This window comes from Myotis daubentonii, chromosome 12, assembly GCF_963259705.1.
Source record: "Myotis daubentonii chromosome 12, mMyoDau2.1, whole genome shotgun sequence".
Taxonomy (NCBI): domain Eukaryota; kingdom Metazoa; phylum Chordata; class Mammalia; order Chiroptera; family Vespertilionidae; genus Myotis; species Myotis daubentonii.
The window spans coordinates 22,544,965-22,565,357 of record NC_081851.1 but is presented as its reverse complement, the minus strand read 5'-3'; the positions used below and the strand labels follow the sequence as shown (position 1 = coordinate 22,565,357).

Genomic DNA, 20,393 nt, shown 5'->3' with positions numbered 1-20,393 from the left:
TCCCTCATCCTCCCCTTCCCCTCTCCTCACCCCAGAACCCCACCCAACAGTTCCTGCTTCTACCCCTGCTTCCCCACCCCACTCAGTCCCTGCTCACCCGGAGCCTGCCTTCCTAAGAGGTCACCCTCCAGTTCTCCAGACCTCCACACAGGCACCCTGGCTCTTACTGCCACTGCCCTGGGGGCGTTCGGCGGGAGGTTGGGGGCTGCGGGGCCCAGGCAGGTGCAGTGGACATGGCCAGGATGCTCCCAGAGCATCTGGAACAGGGCTTGGGGGCACCCCAGGGAGTCAGAGGGGCCCCACTGAGACAGGCTGGTAAACCAGGACAAGAGGAAAGGGGAAACAGACAGATAAACAGTAATATGCAGCCGCCTAGTAAATCCCATCTTCCCTAAACCAAGGACACTTAAGGGTAAATGGTTCTCACTTCTCCCCGGCCAGGGGTAAATAACTTAAAGCACCTGGACGCAGGGAGACAGAGAGCAGACACTGCATTAGTGGCATTTGCTGACCACGCCCAAGGACAGATGAGGTGAAGAGAATGGATCTCACTTTGGTACATCAGCATAAAGCTGATGAATAGTCTACTGATCCTCCCCAAGACCTCCCCTAAACCCCAGCCTTTAAAAGCCCTCAAACCAAAGGCCCCAGTGCTTGCTCTCCCTGTCAGAAGCATGCCCGCACCTTCCCCAGCCCTTCCCCTCGCCTTCCCCCGTGGGCATGTATCTGCTAACCTCTAAGGGTCCCCACCAGGCTAGCAACCAGGGAGCCTGGGCAGCCGCCTTCATCCCGGGCAAACCCTGTGAGCCTGTCCCCAAGGCCCCCTTTCCTCTGGCTTCTTAGGGAGCCAAAGCGGCCCAGCCTGGGCTCTTGTCCCAGCTTAATAAACGTCCTCCAAAATCCACCTGGACGGATGCTGTGATTCTCTCCTGCACGGAGTCAAGAACCCGCACACTACCGCCGGCCCTGGCACCCGCTCAGGGCCAGGGCCCCTTTCTGGTAACTCCCCCAGAGCCCCAGTCCCTCCACACGCAGCATCGCCCCCACCCTCCGGGAGCAGCGGGCTGAGAGCCCCACTTCTCTCCCCTCCACACTCACAGCACCCCACAGTCACAGCACCCCACAGTCACAGCACCCCACACTCATAGCACCCCATACTCATAGCACCCCACACTCACAACACCCCACACTCACAGTACCCCACACTCACAGCACCCCACACTCACAGCACCCCACACTCACAGCACCCCACACTCATAGTACCCACACTCACAGCACCCCACACTCATAGCACCCCACACTCACAGCACCCCACACTCACAGTACCTCACACTCACAGCACCCCACACTCTTTTAGGAACCTCTGAGCCCTACTGTGTGCCAGCTCCGGGTGCCAGCAGGGAGGAGGCGGGCTCTGAGCACAGCTCCCCGGCTCCGCTCCGTGTGCCCCAGCATTTTCCAGCCTGAGGGTGCCTCAGTTTCCCCATCCTAATGATGAGAAGTTCAGTGCTTTCCTATAGAGCTGCTTGTGAGGGTTAAGTGACACAGGGCCTGTCAGTGCCCAGTGCTGGCCTGGCGCGGAGTGCCAGCTACAGATGAAGAAAGGAGGCTCCGAGAGCCGAGTGACTGCCCGAGGGAGGAGGGGTTAGGAACCCAGGCCCACGTCTTGTGGCCCATGCTGCAGACGGATGCGCCCCAGGAGGTGGGAGGGAGAGCTGCTGGGCCCCGTCCTCACCCAGACAGGAGCACGGGCAGGGGCCGGCGGTGGGAGCCCCGTGCTCTGGCGAGCGCTTCCTGAGCTGCACACGCATCACCACAGAATGAGTCAAGGTCCCTTTCAAGTGGCGGCTGTGCCTCCCTCTGATCTGCGCAGCCCTCCCGCGGGCCCTACAACACCCCCAGGGCAGGGTCTGCTCACCCCCCCTTTTTCCAGTGGGGACGCTTTGCATCAGGCAGCCAGTCAGGGTCAAGCTTGGCATGTGAGCTCCCAGTGTCCTGCTCTCCCCCGCCTGGCTCCCGCCTGGCTCCCGCCTGGCTCCCGCCTGGCTCGCTTTGGGAGAGGAGCCACGCTCATCCTACCTGCCTGGTCAGGCACAGGCCTGGGCGCTCCTCTGGGCCTGCTGCCCAGCTGGGGCTGGGAGGCGAGACTGTGGAGCTGGAAGGATTAAAACCAACTTCTCCCATCTCGGGAGGAAAAGGCCTATGCTCTCTGGGCTGGATGCCGGGCTCCCTGATGCGGTCGAGCCCCGGGGACCGAATCCTGATAAGAGAGGGGTCACAGTGCCCACAGGGGCCTCATCTCACAGCCCGAGGTGCCCCAGGCACGGGTGGGGGAGGGGCGCAGTCTCAGTCTGGAAGTGGGAGGAGGGGGGGTCAGGGGGAGGAAGGGGGCCTCTCCCTGGAATGTACTGCCCAAGACCCATATGGGTCGCCCCTCAGGGGGGCCCTTGGGTCCCGGGACTAGAAGGAGGAATTCTCCGAGGGAAGTGAGAGAGAAAGGAAGCAGGTGCGCTCTGCAACACAAACACAGCGTGCAGGCGGGCCCTGCCCAGGAGGTCTGCATTGTACTGGGTGATTCGCTTCTGGTTTTGCTTTGTCATTGTTGTTTTGGTTCAGTTTAGGTGTTTTCTTAGCAATCACTACTAGGAAACTCAGAGGACCACAAAAATGGGGGGAAAAAGAACAAAACAGGGTGATGACGACAGCTCCGCACATCTGACAAGGTTTCTGCAGCTGTTGCCTGTCTTGTTGAAATGGAGGCGGTCTGGGCCCGAAGGCCTCACATCTTTTCCCTGATGCCCTTTGTCGTTTTTTTTGTTTGTTTTTAAGTAACTTTCAGTGAGAGAATGAATGCACAGCCTTTCTGTAAAGTCCACACCGCGATAAACCAGGCGCAAGGACCCCTGGCCACCGCAGAGCGTCCCGTCCGGGCCAAGGGCCACCGGTCGGTGTGCTGGCGTCTTTGCCAGTTGGGTAGAGCTTAGAGTGGGCTTAGTGCTGGGGGCTGAAGCATATGTTTAAAGAAGGGTGTCCTGTCAGTCAAACCCTCAACTTGGCCACATGCCTCTCTCCTTAGAACAGTGGTTCTCAACCTGTGGGTCGCGACCCCTTTGGCGGTCGTACGACCCTTTCACAGGGGTCGCCTAAGACCATCCTGCATATCAGATATTTACATTACGATTCATAACAGTAGCAACATTACAGTTAGGAAGTAGCAACGAAAATAATTTTATGGTTGGGTCACAACATGAGGAACTGTATTTAAAGGGCCAGAAGGTTGAGAACCACTGCCTTAGAAGGACCCAGAAAGGTCAGAATGACCCCAAACTCTTCCTCCAGGCAGGACCTCAGCCTCCTCTGCCAGCTCTCTGAACATCTTCGTCCACCCCACACCCCCACCGGCTGGCAGCACCGGCATCTCCATTTCACTGGCAATGGACCCTGGCTCCTCAGAGTCAAGACCACCCTCGCTGCGGCTTCCCCACTGTCTGGCGACTCTGTGCCTCCAAGACCTGCCTTCTCTCCAAGGTCTCATTCTACAACGAATGCCCCGCACCTGTGCTCCCATCAAAGCCCCTAAGTCCCCAACTGCCCCTGCCTCGAGCTTCATGAAGCTCCAGGCCCCTGTTCTTGTTGGGGGGAGGCCTGTCAATCTAGGCTCTCAGACCATCCTAAAGGCCCTAACCCCCAGCCTTCCATCAGCAGGCTGCTGAGGCAAAGGAAGAGATCCCAGCCCCACCCCAGCCCTGTCTTTCCCACACCTCCCAGGCTGAGCACATTCACACGGGGTCCTGAGCGGCAGGGCCCCCAGCATCCCCGACTGGCCTGCACCGCGGCTCTGAGGATGAAGTGGGCACCCTCCAGTGAGAATCAGACCGTATGGTGCACTTTAGGAGCTGAGGTCCAGAGCTCTCTTCCCGAAGAACATTGTGTAGACATCATCTGCCCACAAGGCCTGGCAAGCTTGTGAGACTTGGCACGGAGATGAAATGTGTTCATCGGCACATTAAAGGCCCTGAGAAGTCCTGTAGTAAAGCAAACAGTTCAATATCCAACCCACATTTCCCCAAACCAACTAGCCCAGAAATACCTTTTCTGGCAGGGTGCCTGTTGCTATCTCCCTGTGGGTCACATGCTGAGACCTGTTGTCTGACCTCAAGGGCACTCAGCCTTGCCCTCTGACGGGTTAGACAGGCCCAATGTCTAAAATTCTAGGGGGTTGATAGCACTTGTAATGATGATTTGGCTTTAAAATTACAAGGTCTCAAACTGGCGCCCAGGGGCCAAATCTGGCCCAATGCCTGTCTTTGTGAATAAAGTTTTATTGGAACACAGCCATGCTCATTCATTTCCAGATTGCCTGTGGCTGCTCTGTGCCACCGCAGGGGAGTGGGTAGTCACAGCAGAGGCCACATGGCCTGAGAAGCCTAAAATGTTGACCATTGGGCCCTTTAGAAGAAAGGTTAGCTGAATTTGGGGTCAGGGTTGGGCTCAGATTCCAGCTCCATGACCTGGCCTCACTGGAATATGTTTGAGAGACGTGGAGATAATGTCAGAGGCTGCACAGGGTTGCACGTGCACATGCATGCAGGGCCCTCTGCCACCTCACAGAGGACTCAGAATTTCTTGTTATGTGTGCCCAGCGGAGAGTGCATGCTTAGCAAATGTGACCTATTTGGGGGTTACTCAAGAAGCCCCTAACCATATTTGGGGGGCAGGTAGTATTTGGGAAGGACAAAGCCCCCTTCCTTCCCAGATGGATGTGAGGTGCTAATTTGGGTCACCTGTGTGTGACCTCCAGCACCTTCGCAAAGGCGAGTGCGGGCCTTCATCATCCCACACAGAACCATGGATAAGGCACATGGCCGCCGGGAAGCAGGTGAACCTGTGAGTGTCACCCATGGACCAAGGTCCACCCCTGGGCGAATAGTGAGGTGTGCACGACTTTTACGCTGGAGTCCATGACGGGACGTGCGGGGCTGTGGGCACAGCGGAGCCACCTCCTGTCAGCCTGCAGAGAGACCAGGCATTTGTCTGCCACATCCTTCGATGTTTTATTGCACTCAGTCGCCGTGTATATTTAATGGGGGATCTTGCCGAAGTGGCTTCTAAGCCACAGGGAAGAAAAGAAGGGGTGGGGAGTGCCCTCCACCCCCGAGGCTAGCAGAGCAGCCTCATGGATCAGACGTGTGGTGGATGCATGTTATTTTGCTGAGTGAACCTTATAGCAGGAGGTCATTTGTGATTTGTGATGCTCACTCCACAATAGATGGGACTTGCGGGAAAAGAAGGATTCTACCTCCCTCTTTTTAAAATACCTTGCCAGCCCACAGTGGCCAAGTTCCCAGTTTTGGGGTGAGTGTGCCGAGCAGAGCCGCGCTTGATCTCCCCCTTTCTGAGCTCGGTGGGAGGAGGGTTGGGAGAAGCCGCCTGTGCGACAGGTGGTGATGGATACCAGGACGGCGTCCCTCTGCCCAGATGGCCTATGTCCACCTTCCCAGGCCCCAGTGTTGAATCAGGAAGGTCTGGCCCCTGTGTCGCCCACAGGCACTCGGCGAACTCCCGTGGAAGCCCAGGTTCCCTGCGGGGGCTTGCTGTTGGGGCCTCGTGCTGATCACTTCCTGGAGTGGATGGCTGGTGAGGGAGAAAAGTGAGGCCGCTCGCACCTCCTTTCCCCGATGAAACCAGAAAGGAGAGCCCATTGGGGAGGCTCTTCATGATGCCACGCAGGCCGGCCCCGGACAAGGACCAGCAACATGTGTGACTCGACAGGAGCCGGGCGGGCTGGGAATGGCAGGGACGTCGAACTGCCGTGGGTGGGTTGCTGATAAATCGGGGACAGTGATATGACACCAACCAGATAGGGCTGTTTCACAAACCAAGTTCACCTTTGTAAACAGTTTGGTGAAACTAACCCGCTTGGATTACCAGCTTCGCCACTTCCTACGCGGGTGGCTCTGGGCAAGCTGCTTGCTCACGCGGAGTCTTCACTGCTGTCTTCAAATGCGGAGCAAGCTCTTATTTTCAATAACTATCAGACTCTGCCTCAACTTGAAGGAAAGATACATTTTTCTTCTCCTCAAATTTGGGGGGGGGGGATCAGATATTGTATTTTATGTCAAAGTCACAAATTCTGGCATAAATCAAGCTAAAAATCTTTCCACTTACACAGTCATTCGGGGATCCAAATGGCACCCCAACAGGTTGCTCTTGGAAACAGGATCCCAAGGTCCTGCCTAGAGTGAACCCTACAATTTCACAACTTGTTCTCGGAGAGGGTCTCCAGCTCCCAGAACTCATATGTTTGCTTGTGTTGTCCTTAAGCCAGGGGGCTGTGACCAATTTAAAGTCAGCGCCACTTTTTATTTTTCCAGTACACACTAGAATTTCCTGGTTTGAAATACAAGAAATGCAATGTTAGACCCAAAGACACAGCCCCCTCCCCACCCACCCCGCCCGCCCCCCACACACACTTGCTACCTAGGGGAGCCCTCCTGTAACAGAGGTGGGTGAAACAGTCTCCAATGTGACAAGCAGTGTGGGAATGCGTTATTGGGGTAGACACTTGTCCACGGAAGGATCACTTTCCAATCTACCCTGACATAATGGGCCACATGCACTTGCACACGTAACTTATGAGTATTTGTGCAATTTTGCAAAATAGCAAAGCGTGAGTCCAGTACCACTAGCCATGTGGCCTTTGCCTTAGAAACCCGATGTCATCGTCTGGCGGGAGAACCATCAGCCTCGTCACCCAGGAGCCTGGCAACCAGACCCAGCCAACCCAGGAGAGCGGGGGCACCGCCCCACCTCGGAGCGACCCTCTCAAGGTTAAAGTGCACCTTGAAACAGCACATGACTTTCCAGTTTAATGTCCCATTTCAACAGTTCGGAATGAGCCAAGGAATGGAAAACAAAACAAAAAAAAGACAGCATTCACCACAAGCAACTGAATTGCCAAAAAAAAAAAAAAAAAAAAAAAGCCTTTTATTGACACAGCCTTACGAACGAATCCTGAAACTCACCAGCCTCATAGCAGTGCACTGACGGATGCTCCTGTCAACTAGGAAATGAATGAACCTCCCTCCCCTGGTGTTGACCTGCTGTCGCACCTTGTTTGCTTTGGGAGAGAGGCTGTTTGCCGAGCGGTTGGAATGTGCGCAGCAGTTTGCTAACACCAGCTCGGCCTTCCAGAACGAGACCTCCCAACGCACGCAGCAAATCGGGGACCTTGAGTCATGTTTTTCCGCAGAGCAGACGCCCGTGAGTGCTCACGGCATTTACAGCAGCAAGGTGCCAGGAGAGCAGGAAGGCTGCTTTACCCGCGAAGATGAGACATGATCCGGGGTATAGGTTGATCAGATAGAGACACCACCCACACTATGTGGATTTTAGCCAATTCTGTCATTTATTCTGAGAGGAAAAGAAGGAATCGACTCCCCTCGAGCCTCTGTGATCACGCTTCCTGGCGAGTTTCCCTCCCTCTTTAGAAGGTGGCCGGCTTGTTTCACCGTCTCCACCTCCTCCTCTTTCCTCTTCTCCTCAGGAGGCAGGGAGACACTTTGCTAGAAGTCCTGTCAGCACTGCCCTTAGAAGACTCGAAATGAAATGTTTGTTCTCCGTGTCCTCGGTTTCCCTTTGGGGGGTGAGAGCATTCTTTGAAAGAGAGCCCCAGCAATCACCTGAACAGACAAGTGCTGTCGGCACAAATAGCGGGGACAGGGGGCGTGAGCCGAGGCCGGACTGCCATCAGCTTCAGGGACCCCGGCACTTGCTGTCACTGCTCCCTGCCAAGGAGACTCTGTCACGGGTTGGCTTCTCCCTCTCCCCCGGCTATTTTGAAGCAAGTTATGGGTCTTGGGTTTTGACAACCCTCCATGAGGCTTGGAGGCCAGAAAGTCTTGTCTCCACTTCACCGTGCAGGAAGTGACAGGCAGAGGTGAGGCGACACCTTCAGGTGAACAGCTCGGGCTCGGATCCAGGTCTTCCTGGCCCGGGTTCCCTGTCACTGTTCTCATTTATCACCACACGGGCTTGCACAGTCCGTTGGCAGGGACGGTGTTTGCAAACACAGGTGGCTCTGGCAGCCACCTGCCTGGGGATGGAAAGGGAGCATCTGGGATGTGACAAGTGTGTGTTAAGGCTCAGGCTCTGTGGCCAGGACTCCGGATGCCTCCTCACTCCCATCGCAATAGCTCAGAGGTGACGACGATGGGAGTGGAGGACCAGAGTCCACAGGGAAATGGCCCAGGGAGCCTCCACTTAGAAGGACAAATTGGAGTTTGGATGGGCTGTTTTCTTGTGTCAGAAACCTCCTACAGAAGGACTTTCCTCCCTCTTACTGTCTTTGTAAGTTTTCCTGTTTTTGAATGGGTATATTTATACATTTTAAAGTTTTTTTATAAATTAAAGTGAAGTGATTTTTGGTGGCCAAGTGTCTGCAGAAGCAGAGTTAAAAGCAGAGAAATGAAGTGGTCAAGCATGCACAAGACTGACAATTAGCTAATAAAATTGCGGGGGTTTTCTTATTTCCTTAAAAGTCAGTTCTCAGAAAAACCATGCATTTACTGTAGGTCCCCTGTTTACCAGCAAGGGGGGAAGTTCAGGAAAAGAAAAACATCAAAATATTTACATTAAAGCAAATCCGTGCTCCTATAGCATGTCATAGTCAGAGCAAGTGGGGCTCCGGCCACTGTGAGCTACATTTACCTACACCCACACCACACACATGCCATACCCATGCCAGTCACATTCACACCACACATGTACACACCACATGCAACATACACACACCATATTACTCATGTACCATTGGCCCCACACTCACATCCACCCACACCCCCCACACACCACCACCCACACACGCCACAATATACACCCCGCACACACCACACGTATACACACCACACATACACAGACACACAAGCACACATGCACCCCATGATGCTCACATGACACACACGTGTGTGCACACACGTGCTAATGTGCATCCTCACACACCCTCCCCCCCATTGCTGGCTCTGCTGGTCCGGGATAGTCCTGCCTGACCTGCAGGTGATGTGCCAACACCCTTCCACCTTAGGAGAGAAAATGGGGTAAGAAGAAGTTAGTGTTTGGGAAGCAACTTCCTGGGAAAATAAAAAAGCAGATATAAGGTGACCAGAAAACAGGGTGATCATACAATTTATTGCCCAAACCGGGAAACATCTGAGAGTGAAAGGCAGAGCTGGAAGGAACGACGGACGTTGACTGACTCCTAACAGTCATATTGGCACCATCTGACAAGGCCCCTCACTGAAGGAGCCAGGCCAGTCACTGGAGTTCCGCTGCCTCCAGAGGCTCCCAAGAGAAAACAACAGTAAGAACTGGGGAGGGCCAGGCACAGGACACTCCAGTCCGGGCTGATCTACTTCCCTCACCTTTGCTTTTCCTGCTCGAGTGACAGGTTCCACTGGGGCAACTGCTCATGGTGTCTGAGCTCTTCCCTGCCATCTCGCTGACTGTTAGCCGGGGTGAGGGGTGAGGGTGGGGAGCTCTGCACCCTCCCCTACTCCTGACTAGCTTCCCAGAAGAGCAAAGACCGATCCACTTCACCAACATCTACTCCCCCGACGCCAGGTGGACACGCACGGGGCTGTGGAGGTGACGGTGTGAGCAGAGCTCTGACTCCAGGGCCCAGAGAGAGCCAGCAGCTGTGCTCGCCCGGGTCCCGTTGAAATGCAGCTTCCGGGGCCTCTGCCATTCTGACCCTCCGCCTGCACTTGGAGTAGCAGGCCGTTTGCAGAGAGCCACGTCTGTCCTCAGCTCGGCCTTCCCACAGGGAACCCCCAGGCCTCTGACGGGGCAGGGCCACACCCACTGCAGCGAGAGGGGGCCCCGGGTCCAACATGGTCATTTGCCTCCCGTCGCCTCCTGCTTTCAGCTGCTTCCTTCTGCCTGCGTCTACCATTCACAGCCCATTTGAAGGGGGAAAGGATTGGCTTTGGGGTCTTTATGAAATGCACAGTGGCAGCCTGAGGGAGAGCCAGGAGGCCAGACCACTGGGGGGTTAAATCCGGCGGCATCACCACATTCCCAGTTCTGTGATCCGGGTCCAATTTCTTACCTGAGATGAAAGGGTGATGACCCCACCGCTGGAGCCTGTTGTGAGGCCTGGAAATACTATAATGACTCCCCCTCCGGCTCTGAGATCCTGTCCGAGCAGGCAGAGCCCTGGATGGTCACTGGGATTATCCTCCCAGAGCCAGGCCCTCCTCCCAGTAGCCACCACTGAGAACCAGGTACCCCTGCACCTCCGGAGAGGGGCCGGGACACCGGGGCACAGGGGGGCTTTGAGGTCCTACCCAGTCAAGTAAAAGGAGAAGCGGGCCGCGATTACAGAAGTGAGAGCATCGTGCACAAGCGGGCCCCTCCAGGCGGTACCCCATGTCTGGCATGTGGAGACACCTGAAGCCAAGGCTCCAGGTGCCCAGCTTGACGCCTTTCCACCCGAGAAGCAAGTGTGACTCCGAAGCGCGTTTAAACTAGAAAGTAGAAGTGGGGACATTTGTCCGAAAGCTCAGCACCGATGAGCGTGGTGCCGTGCCCTGGACCGTGACCTTCTCGCTGAGTCAGAGAACCCCACGTGGGCACTCCCGCGAATGGAGCCAGGGCAGCTGTCATCAGGGCGCACTCTGGCCAGACGCGGACCTGGGGACCGGGAAAGCCGGCGTTCCCTCTGCTCCCATCTCGCTGAGGCCGTTTCCTCTGGCCGGCGTCTCTGATGCCCAGGGACAGGTGGACCACGCGGCATGAGGAGGGAGCCGCCTGCCCACGAGGGGAGCTCGTGTGTGACCCCCTCGGCCTCGGGACGTGCGCGGAGCCCTCTCTGGACGGCGCTGTTTCGGTGCTGGGAGTACGTGTGGATCTGACTTCAGAGCAGACGCCTTCAAGATACTGGAGCGACAGGGAGAGGGTCGGGGAGGCGGAGGACGAGAGAATATGAACGCGTTTTCCAAAGCAATGGTTCCTGACAGCCACAGAAGCGCACGCTCCCCGCTTCCGGACGAGCCCAGAAGAGGCCTCCGGGCGGGCGCAGTGTGGGGCGCAGTGTGGGGAGGAAAGTGGTGGTCTCTCGGCGGCCATGCGCGTCTCTGAGAGAAAGTCATTCCATGCTAACCTCATTTCCTGTTTTGACGAGCTTCACCAGCGCAGCCGATGAGGGGAATGCCCCAGAAAGTGTGTCTTGCTTTCAGTAAGCATCTGAAAGCCGCTCTTGTGTCCCGCGTACACACAAGCTGGGTGGGTGGAGGTGTGACCAGGAGAATCCACAGCAGGGGGGACAGCCATCCCGGAGGGGTCAGCTCGTGCCCGGCGCCCGCCCGGCTGCCCTGCGCCCTCGCCGTGCAGGTGGCCGGGCGGGCAGGCCCCCTTGAGCTCTCAGGTGGACGGACGTCCGTGTTTCTCCCCCGGGCAGGTCTGCTTTCAGATGGGTCTCGGCAGCGCCACGCCTGGAGGCGGAGGTCTGCGAGGTGGCAGGGTCGGCCTGGGGCGGGTGTGCACCGTGTGTCCTTTGAGTGTTTCCATGGAGAGTCGCAGGGCCTCGCCCTGTGTCCTGTCCACTCGCCATGTGGAAAATAAGTTGGAGGAAGAGGCACAGAAAGTATGTTGATCAAATTTGCAAATCACACAAACCGCTGAGGAAAATGGCCTCAGGTAGCGGGTGCCCAGAGAGCTGGGATGAAACCAGGCGGAACAAGTGGGAAGTGTCCTTTCACAACAGGATCCTCTGAGGAGCACGCAGCCCGGGGCGCTGGGTCCTGGGTACACGGCGCGGACTCGGTGTGGCCCTAGGACACACGGCGCCGGACCTCGCCTCTCCTTCTCTTCTCTTCACGATCTTGAGCCCGTTCTCTGGCTGCCAGGCACTAAAGTCCCTTCCCTGCTCAGGTACGGCCTTGCTGTGAGGACGAGATAAGTCAGAGGGGTAAAGTGTCTTGAGAAAGGGAAAGCTCTGAAATTCAAAATAGTATTATTCTTTGTCGTAAGGTGCTTTCCCTCCGAAAAAAGAAAAAAATCTGACAGCCTGCGAGCAAAAAGCAGAAAATGATTCAGCTCGGCTTCTGTTTCTCCCACTTGAACCCCACGCTGGCTCAGCTTGCTGAGCGGACACAGGGGGCCCACGTGGAGCCTGGCCGCTCTGCTCCCCCCTCCCCACCCCCTGCAGTCTGCTTTGCCACAGGTCCTCCCTGGAGGGCCTGCTCCCAGGGGCCTGCCCTCCGGGACTGCAGTCATTCCACAGTCACTCGGGGAGCTCCCTTCCCCGCGCTGGGCCTTCAGAGGCCCGCCCGGAGCAAAAGTCAGATGAGCAGGGTCAGGGCCTTCGACTCTCCCAGGCACTTTACGTTCTTTCCATCTCACCGGCACACTCTGAACGCACGTCTGCCTTGTGCTGCTCAAGCCTTGGCTCAAAACGCAGGTGAGAAATACATGCATCGCCTTAAACTCCTCTCGGGCCCAGTGAGGCAGGGGCAGGCTCAGAGCTCCCCTGGTCCGAGCCATCCAGAACTTTCTGTGACAACATCTGTGTTCTCCGTCCACCACGGCAGCCACGTCCACGTGCGCATAGTTAGGTTTCAATCACAATAAAAGTTCAGTTCCTCGGTCACACCAGCCACATTTTAAGTTTCCAATGGACACGTGTGGCTAGTGGAGACTGTATCAGACAATACAGCCCAGCCAGCAGTTGTCAGCCTTGGCTACGCGGCGGAATGACCGGGAGAATACTGATGTCTGGCCTCCACCCCCAATTCTGATGTGATCGCTCCTGGGGGAGCCTGGCCACTTGGATTTTTTAAATGTTCTGGGTAATCGAATGTCTGCCAGGGTTCAGAATCATCTAGAATTGTGTGGTCAAATGGCTCTGTTCCCTCCCTGGTGACCCCTGGGAGCTAATTGTCCTGCAAACCCTGTGCGAGCTGTGCCTGCTTCTCCCTGAGCCTGGGACTCCCATCTCTGCCAGGTTACATATGCCTTCATGGGTGGTCTCTGCAAAGCTCAAAGCACAGGTAAGGAGTGACCAGGTGGGAAGAGACATCCTTCCCAACACAATCCCCCTGTTCCGGGGCGGGGGGATGTCCGGAGGGGCCGACTTAGGTCTGTGTGGTGCCCACGCGTCATGTCCACAAACCCACAGCCTGCCAGGTGGGCTCCCTGCGCTCTCAGGGCTTTGCCTTGCTGTCCTCAACACCCTCCGCATTGCCTCCTCTTCTTCCAGAACCAGCAGACGCAGAACCAGCAGATGCAGAACCAGCAGAGGGGGTAACATAAAAGAACATCTTGCCCGGCCCCCCAGGGTGGTACTGAGGGAACACACATCCAGAGAAGTCAGGTGGCTCTGAGGGGCAAGAGCTGGCAGAGCGAGGACGAGAGCCCACCCTCCGGACGCCTCCCAGTTCACGCCCTCCAGCAACGGTCGCCTCTACGTTCCCAGGACTGCAGGTGAGTGAGATCAGATTGAGCACATTTATACGCGAGGCAGAGCTCGGTCAGCTGAGAATCTGGTTACTGACAGCAGGCAGTTCACCATCAGCCTTTTCTGCCAGGTGGTCTTGGCAGAAAGCCTGGCCCCTCCCTCCAGCAGCTCTGTTCACTGAGCTGCCTCCTCGAGGCCCATGGGTGCAGTTTCCTCGTCCACCACGCAGTGGTGGGACCCCTGGGCTGGCCACACCACCGTGTTGTGAGGAGAAGTGATAAGATAATGGATCTGGTCAACGCGTGATTCATGAACAGAATGCCAGGTGCTGGGGACAGACTGGCAGAGGGCAGACTAGGATCTGCCTGTGCAGAGCTGCAGTGGGGGCCAGTAAGAGGCAGACAGCTAAGTAATAAATGCGCAGTCAGGATGATGTTGATAGTGGTATGTTCTACGGAGAAAATAGAGCCGAGTCATGAGGTAGCAAGAAATAGAAGCGCGGGTCCGGGCCGGGACATGGTGGTCACCTGGGGAGGGGAGATGGATGTGCATAGCGGCACCTGGTATGCCAGGCACATGGGGGGCTGAGATGTTCATCACGGTCTCCTGATAAACTAACTCTGGGAAGTGTAAACGGTGCACCGGTCATTTAAGTTGTTCTTGGATGTCTGTGAGTGCAAAAATGAAGACAGGAGGTGCTGGGAGGACTTCTATGGCCTCTGAGTGTCTCTCCAGGAGGCTCGAGCTGTCTACTCAGTTGGAGAAGAGAGTGGGGTCCACGGAGGAATGCTTTGACATTTATCCATTCTTAAGGAATATTTAGTTGCCAATTTCAGGGGCTCGGGTTTAAGAAGTCAGGACATCTGGATGACATGACCATGCGGTCCATGCAGAGCAGGCCCCAAAGACACTCATGTGAAATGAAGAAGTGAATGGTGACTGATGGAGGGTAAGGGGAGGCAGCTGAGAAGGCAGGCCTCCAGGAGAAAGCTCAAGGTGATGATTCTGAGGTCACCACTGGCAGGCCAGTACCAGCTGCACCCACTTCCAAACATCTCCCAGTGTTTTCCTCAAATGCCAACACGTCAATGCTGACTGGAGAGAGGCCTTCCAAAGAGGCAGAAGAGAAGGCTGGGCAAACAAGGCTGAGTAATAAGAGACTCAAGTTCAACACGCTTCTAACGCTGTCATAATGCTGTGTGGTTACGGCAGGGTTGACGTGTGGTCCTACAGAAATGAATCTCAAACATGATTTGGTCTCCTTTAAATGAGTGTGCAAATATAGCTAATAAGCAAAGAATTCATTTTTAAAAAATGTTGCTTTTAATGAAGAAAAAGGGAGTAAGACACATAGAGACAGCCAGATACATAGGAAACCAGCCAGACGAGACCATGACATAATACTGCAGACACATATCAGCAAATGCAGAGGCCCTTGAAGTCCGCACCTCAGTCAGGTCCAGGGCAGACCTGCCACCTCATCCCGGCGTGGGCAGCAGGCAGCAGGTAGAGGCGCTGGAATGGGGCTGAGTCCTGATTTTTTTTTTTTTTTTTTGGTCTGTGTCATTTTCGATCAAGTGTGTCATAGAGCTTCCTGTTTCATCTCCCAGTTATTCTGAAACAAAAACATATATGAAAAACACAGGTCACTGCCAACCACACTGAGAGATAGCCACTCTAGTACGTGGAAACCGAAAAGGGAAAGAGATCGTAAATGCCACAGAGCTGGGGATCAAATTTATCAGCATCTGTTCAAATAGTGACAATCGACCAAAATTGCGGGTGGTGATGGAGGGCGGGGCATCGTTTAAAAATAATTCAGAAGGGACTGAAAAGGCAGAAGTTCCCAGAAGCCCACTGCCTGCTTACTGACAAGTTGAGGTCAGACTCTGGGTCAAGGTCTATCCTGGGGCAACGGAGGCTCTTCCTCTTGTGTCCCTGTCGGCCTCGGCCTCGTGGAGACTCACACAGGACTTCCATCATCTGTTTGCCCAGATGATGCCCCGATCCTACTCCCAGGTCCAAAGAGAGTGAAAGGAGGTCCCTGTGGAGTTGCTGTCCCTGAGGGTAACCTAGGAGGATGGCCCTGACTTTCCATTCCCCGTCCCTTTCCCCAGCCCAGGAGAGATGGCTCCCGGGGATCCATGCATGAAAGCATCTAGCAGACGAGCTGTGTCCTCAGCCCCAGCGAGGCGGGGAAGCTCCTGACCAAACAAACACCCCGAGGACCGCACAGCCTGAGAGCAGCTCCAAGGACCACGGAGCTGGTAAACCCCGTTTGCCACAAGCTAATTTCCCCAAACAAGTGGAAAGATTCTTCCAGAGACAGACAGGGGGGCGACTGAAATGCAGGCAGCCGCATCAGCACAAAGCCCACGCTGTGACCGACCAGCCAGCCTCGTGCTTCCGTCTGCTCCTCAGAGGCCTTTCGGGGAGGGAGACAGCACTGTCCTGGGAGGGGGGCCCCACTCCAGCCTGTCGGCTACTCTTGCCATGTTCTCTCTGCAGCCACCCCTGATGGCTGGGGAGGGGACCAGCTCTGCCCCTGACTACTCTGAGCTCCCTGGAGCCTGCTGTCCTCTCCACCTGCCACCTGCCCAGATGCAGCCCTGAGCTCACCAGGAAGATCAGCTCCCCCACCTCCCCCATTTCCTGACTTTTGTTAATGGCACAAAACTGTGAAAAGGAGAGGGGTACATGGTCTTGAAGTACTCCATCCCTCCCCAAGAGATAATGCACCGTGTAAAAGGCCCTGAGACGTTGGGGGATAAGGAAAGCCATTCACACAGGGTGGTGTGTGCACCCCAAACACTCCGGGAGCAGAGCCCTTTCTTAGGTCTCGGGAATGCTGCTCAGGGCAGCCCCGCCCCCCCTTCTCCAAAGGGCTCTCCGTGGGTCGCAGGCTGCTGAGAGCACAGCTTGTCTTACGCGCAGTCCTTGTCCTGACACTCTCGGCCACTGGGGACCGTCTGTATTTATTTCTTCACATGCTATATTGTTTTATCCGGCATCTTCTCCCCAATGTCCCGTAGACAGGAGCGAGTCCGTCACGAACGCCTGCAGCCTTCATTACTTTTCCCCAAGGCTTCGTTTGCTAGTGGCAGCAAAATGCTGGGCTTTCCAAGAGGCGATGCCCGTGGACTCCAACACCCCGGGGAGAACGTCGCCCAGGTGAGCCGGTTGGAAAACCAGCTTCCTGGTGTGTGCTTGCACTTAGCAATCCAGATGTGGGCCCAAGGTTTCATATGCAGAGCCTTCCTGGGTGGGCAAAGAGAAACAGGAACTAAGAAACACATCAGTGGCCGGCATGGGAGGAAGGGGAAGCCTCGTTCCTTCAGCTTCACCACCGAACAGAGGTACTGCTCTCCAGTTCCCCCACTTGTGAGTGAGATGAAAAGCCAAGGGCAGCAGCCCAAGCTTCAGTAGGGACTTGACCTAAGCACAGAGTGAGAGGAGCAGGGTCCTAAGGGTCATCTGGTCACCTTCACGTGGCAGGTGCAGAGAGGAAGGAAGCTGGCACCTTCCTCAGGTCACCCTGGCCCGGACAGTGCTGGATGGAGTCCTGAGTCACCCCTACCCCATCCCAGATCCCGAATATCTGCTTCCACGGCAAGGCCTGCGCTCGCTTGACTTTGTCCGGGGCTTTGGCGTGGGTGAGGCAATCCCTCGGGATTCTGTGTTGGCCTGGCTACCTGTTTACCACTAAAGAAACCCATCCACACACTTTAAAAGGTTTGCCCCTAACTCAGAGCCCGTCACACTTATGGCGTCCCCTCTGCCAGCGCACACTGGGAGGGCGTGGAGACCAGTAGCGTCTCCCTGTGTCGGGCAGTCCTGTGTTGGGGAGCGGGTTCCTGATCACATATCACTCCCTTATCTTACTCCAGCTTGGCTGGGCTAAGCTGTTCCTTCACTCTTTAGTATGCAAGTAGGTCTCCCCACGGTGTCGCTTGGATCTGCAGAACGGCCTCAGGGTCCCACACATCACCCTGAGGGAGGTCCCTCCCATGTAGCCCTCTGGATGCTCCAAAGCAGGCCTTCTCTGAACTGACGACAGTCGATAGTCAGTCGGAAGGAAGCTCCGGGCACAGGACGCGGGGAAGGGGAGAGAAACAGCAGCTCGGACACCCACCCCAGAGGGACGCTCCCTGGGTGGGGTGCTCTGCCCCTCAGTGCCACCCGAGCCTCTGCTCCCCAGGCATCACGCACCAGGCGGGAGGACCTCGCGTTGCGAGAGGCCACAGGAGAGCCTGGCCACCCCGGCCGGCTCCGCGCCAGGTCTTCGCCAGCCCCGGGAAGACGACCGGCCATGCGCATCCTGACAGCGGTGACTCGCGTTGGGTTCCGACTGTGTGGAAAGCCCACTTCTTAAATATATATATATATATATATATTGATTTCAGAGAGGAAGGGAGAGGGAGAGAGAGAGGGAAACATCAATGATGAGAGAGAATCATTGATTGGAAGCCCACTTTTGGAGACTTTAAATGATTGCCCAGGAGGATGGGGTGGGCGCACACTGTGCCGGGAGGGCTCTGTTTTCACTTCGCACACAGGGAGCACCTGGAGGGCCACCGGGAACTTGCCGCTGGTCATCACAGACGCATTCTCGGGAGAAGTGACGCTGGTCTCCGGGAAACGACCAGGCTGCGGTGCTGTGGGAGGTGCCCACAGGGCTCTCCCCTCCTTTCTCAGGGGAACCCACCTGAGGCTGAGCAGACTCAGAAGCTTTCCCGAGGGGACCTCCCCTAGAAGCAGTTTTTGTGAAGTGCTCCACGCATCACTACAGACCTACACGTGGCTCAGAAAGACTCCGCGTCCCTCAACAGCCCTGTGGGCAGATGGTGAGCCGGCCCCAGAACGCACGCAGGCCCCCAGGCACTGACACCGGGCACTGCTCCCGAGGAACCCGACTCAGCATCCCTGCGCCCTCGGCCTGCTGCTGGGGTTGTTTCTCTCACCCAGGCGCAGGGGAGGTGGGCAATGAGCTGTCACGTTCCCGGCCAGCATCCTGATGGGACTGCTCGGCCACCTGCGGGGAGGAAGGGGTGCGCATGGTTGACCGCAACCCCCTGACCCAGGGAGGACCTGGGAAGCTCGCCCACCTTCTGGTACAAAGGGCCTCTCTCTCTATTTGTACAAGGGTGGGTGACACAGGCCCCCTCGCTGGGTTACTTCCTGTCCCAGCACCCCTCCTCACATGGTCACTTTCTCTATCCATAAGATAAAACCCTCCTTTCAAAGAACTGAACCACAAAAATGTTTTAGCAAATCTGTGGACGGGTTGGCACTGGGGCAGGTCACCGTGCTGTACAGTTACTGAGAGAAGCGACGGGCCTCTGAAGGCCGGTTTTATATCCAAGGTTGTACCCGGTCACATGAGGGGACTCAGCATCAGAGGGAAAGGCAGGCAGGCAGCGGCTCCAGGGGCTTGAGGCACCCAACCACCCGAAGCCACGGCCCTCAGAGGTTCCCGCGTGGGCCCGGGACCGGCAGCATCACATTCCCGCATTTGTTAGAAATGCAGATCCCCGGGCCCTTCCCCTGACTCTGCCTTGGAAACTCTGGGGCAAGGACCAGGACCTGTTTTCATGCACCCCTGGTGATGTGCACCCATGCCCAGGGTCACCTTGGCGAACGGCCCTGGCTCCCGTGACTCCTGTACACTGGCCATGGGCTCGGTCCCTCATGACTGTGGGTGACCGCAGGTTGGCCATCTATTGAAATTCTCACTTTAGTGCCCTCGCTCCTCATCAATGGCTCTCTCCTGAGACCCCACAGTGGGGGATGGGGGTGGGGGGGGGAGAGAGCAAGCAGCCCAGAAGCAGTGCAGAGGGTCAGCAAATTATCGGGGTGACCTGGGGAGAAGTGTCAGCTGGATTCATGCCTATCTCCTTTTCCAGGTGCTGCACGGCCAGGAGGAGTTCTCTGGTCATCACGCCCCCCACTGGCCCAGCGCACACTCCCTGGGCCTTCCTTCCCCAGGCCAATTTGCCCGAGGAGAACACTTGAGCCCTGAGGTCTACTGGCATTCCTCTCGGATTGGAGAACAGATGGTGTGCTCACCACCTTGACCTGCCACCCTGAGGGGGACAAGGACAGCTCACCTAGCACCTGATCGTGCCCAGGTGGGGAGCACAGCAAAATGCTCACCACTGGACAGGTAGAGGCAGCCTATGACCAGGCCAAAGCAAAGTAAAAAAATAGGTTGTTTATCATTAAAAAAAAAAAAAAAACTAACCTCATACAGGAAGTATGCAAAAAGAAAGAGGAGGAGGAGGAGGAAGAGGAGGAGGAGGAGGAGATGGAGGAGACAGGGGAAGAAGAAAACACAGACCCAGCTGCCATGCTGACAGGGGCACTTCCAGGGCACACGCTTGGTGCAGGCAGGCCTGCTGCTCAGTTTCCATTCCCCGATTGGTGGGGGTGTTGGGAACGGGTGGGGCTCACAAATGATGGGACAGAACAAGGAAGGGGACCGAGGGTCATGAGGCACAGCCCTGGCAGACAGGGCGGTGTGGGTGTGGGACCCAGTCCCAACCAGGGCCTCCCCGCCATGTGACTGTCCCAGCCAGACGTGGAGCAGAAGATGCCTAAAATGGAAACCGCCAGCGGGGGTCATCCCACACACCTGCCTCTCCCGCCCCACGTCTGCCTGTCTGCCTTCCCGTGTGCTTCAGGTTGAAGACACAGGAGTTGCAAGACCTTGGTCCTCTCCCATCCGCCCCTTCCAGGATGCACCCAACTGCAGTGAGCAGGGAGACACCACATCCCTGCCTCACAGCCCAGGGGCCCTGCAGCCCCGCAGCACAACCAGCTCTCACTGGCTTTGCTTTGAGGACACAGAGGTACCCAAGGCAGACAGGAGCCAAGGCAGGTGCAGCACATAGAGCCATCGGCCCTCTCGGAAATGCGGCTCAGCTGGATTTTAAAAAGAATG

General features: G+C 56.4%; 1 long non-coding RNA gene across 1 annotated transcript in view; it reads right to left on the bottom strand.

The window, feature by feature from the left end:
- Positions 1-14,753: 14,753 nt before the first annotated feature.
- The window catches only part of LOC132213090 (uncharacterized), a 54,871-nt gene continuing 49,231 nt past the window's right edge, over positions 14,754-20,393 (bottom strand). The window contains exon 2 of the long non-coding RNA XR_009447890.1: positions 14,754-16,711. This is a non-coding gene — a long non-coding RNA (uncharacterized LOC132213090). The remainder of the gene's footprint in view (positions 16,712-20,393) is intronic.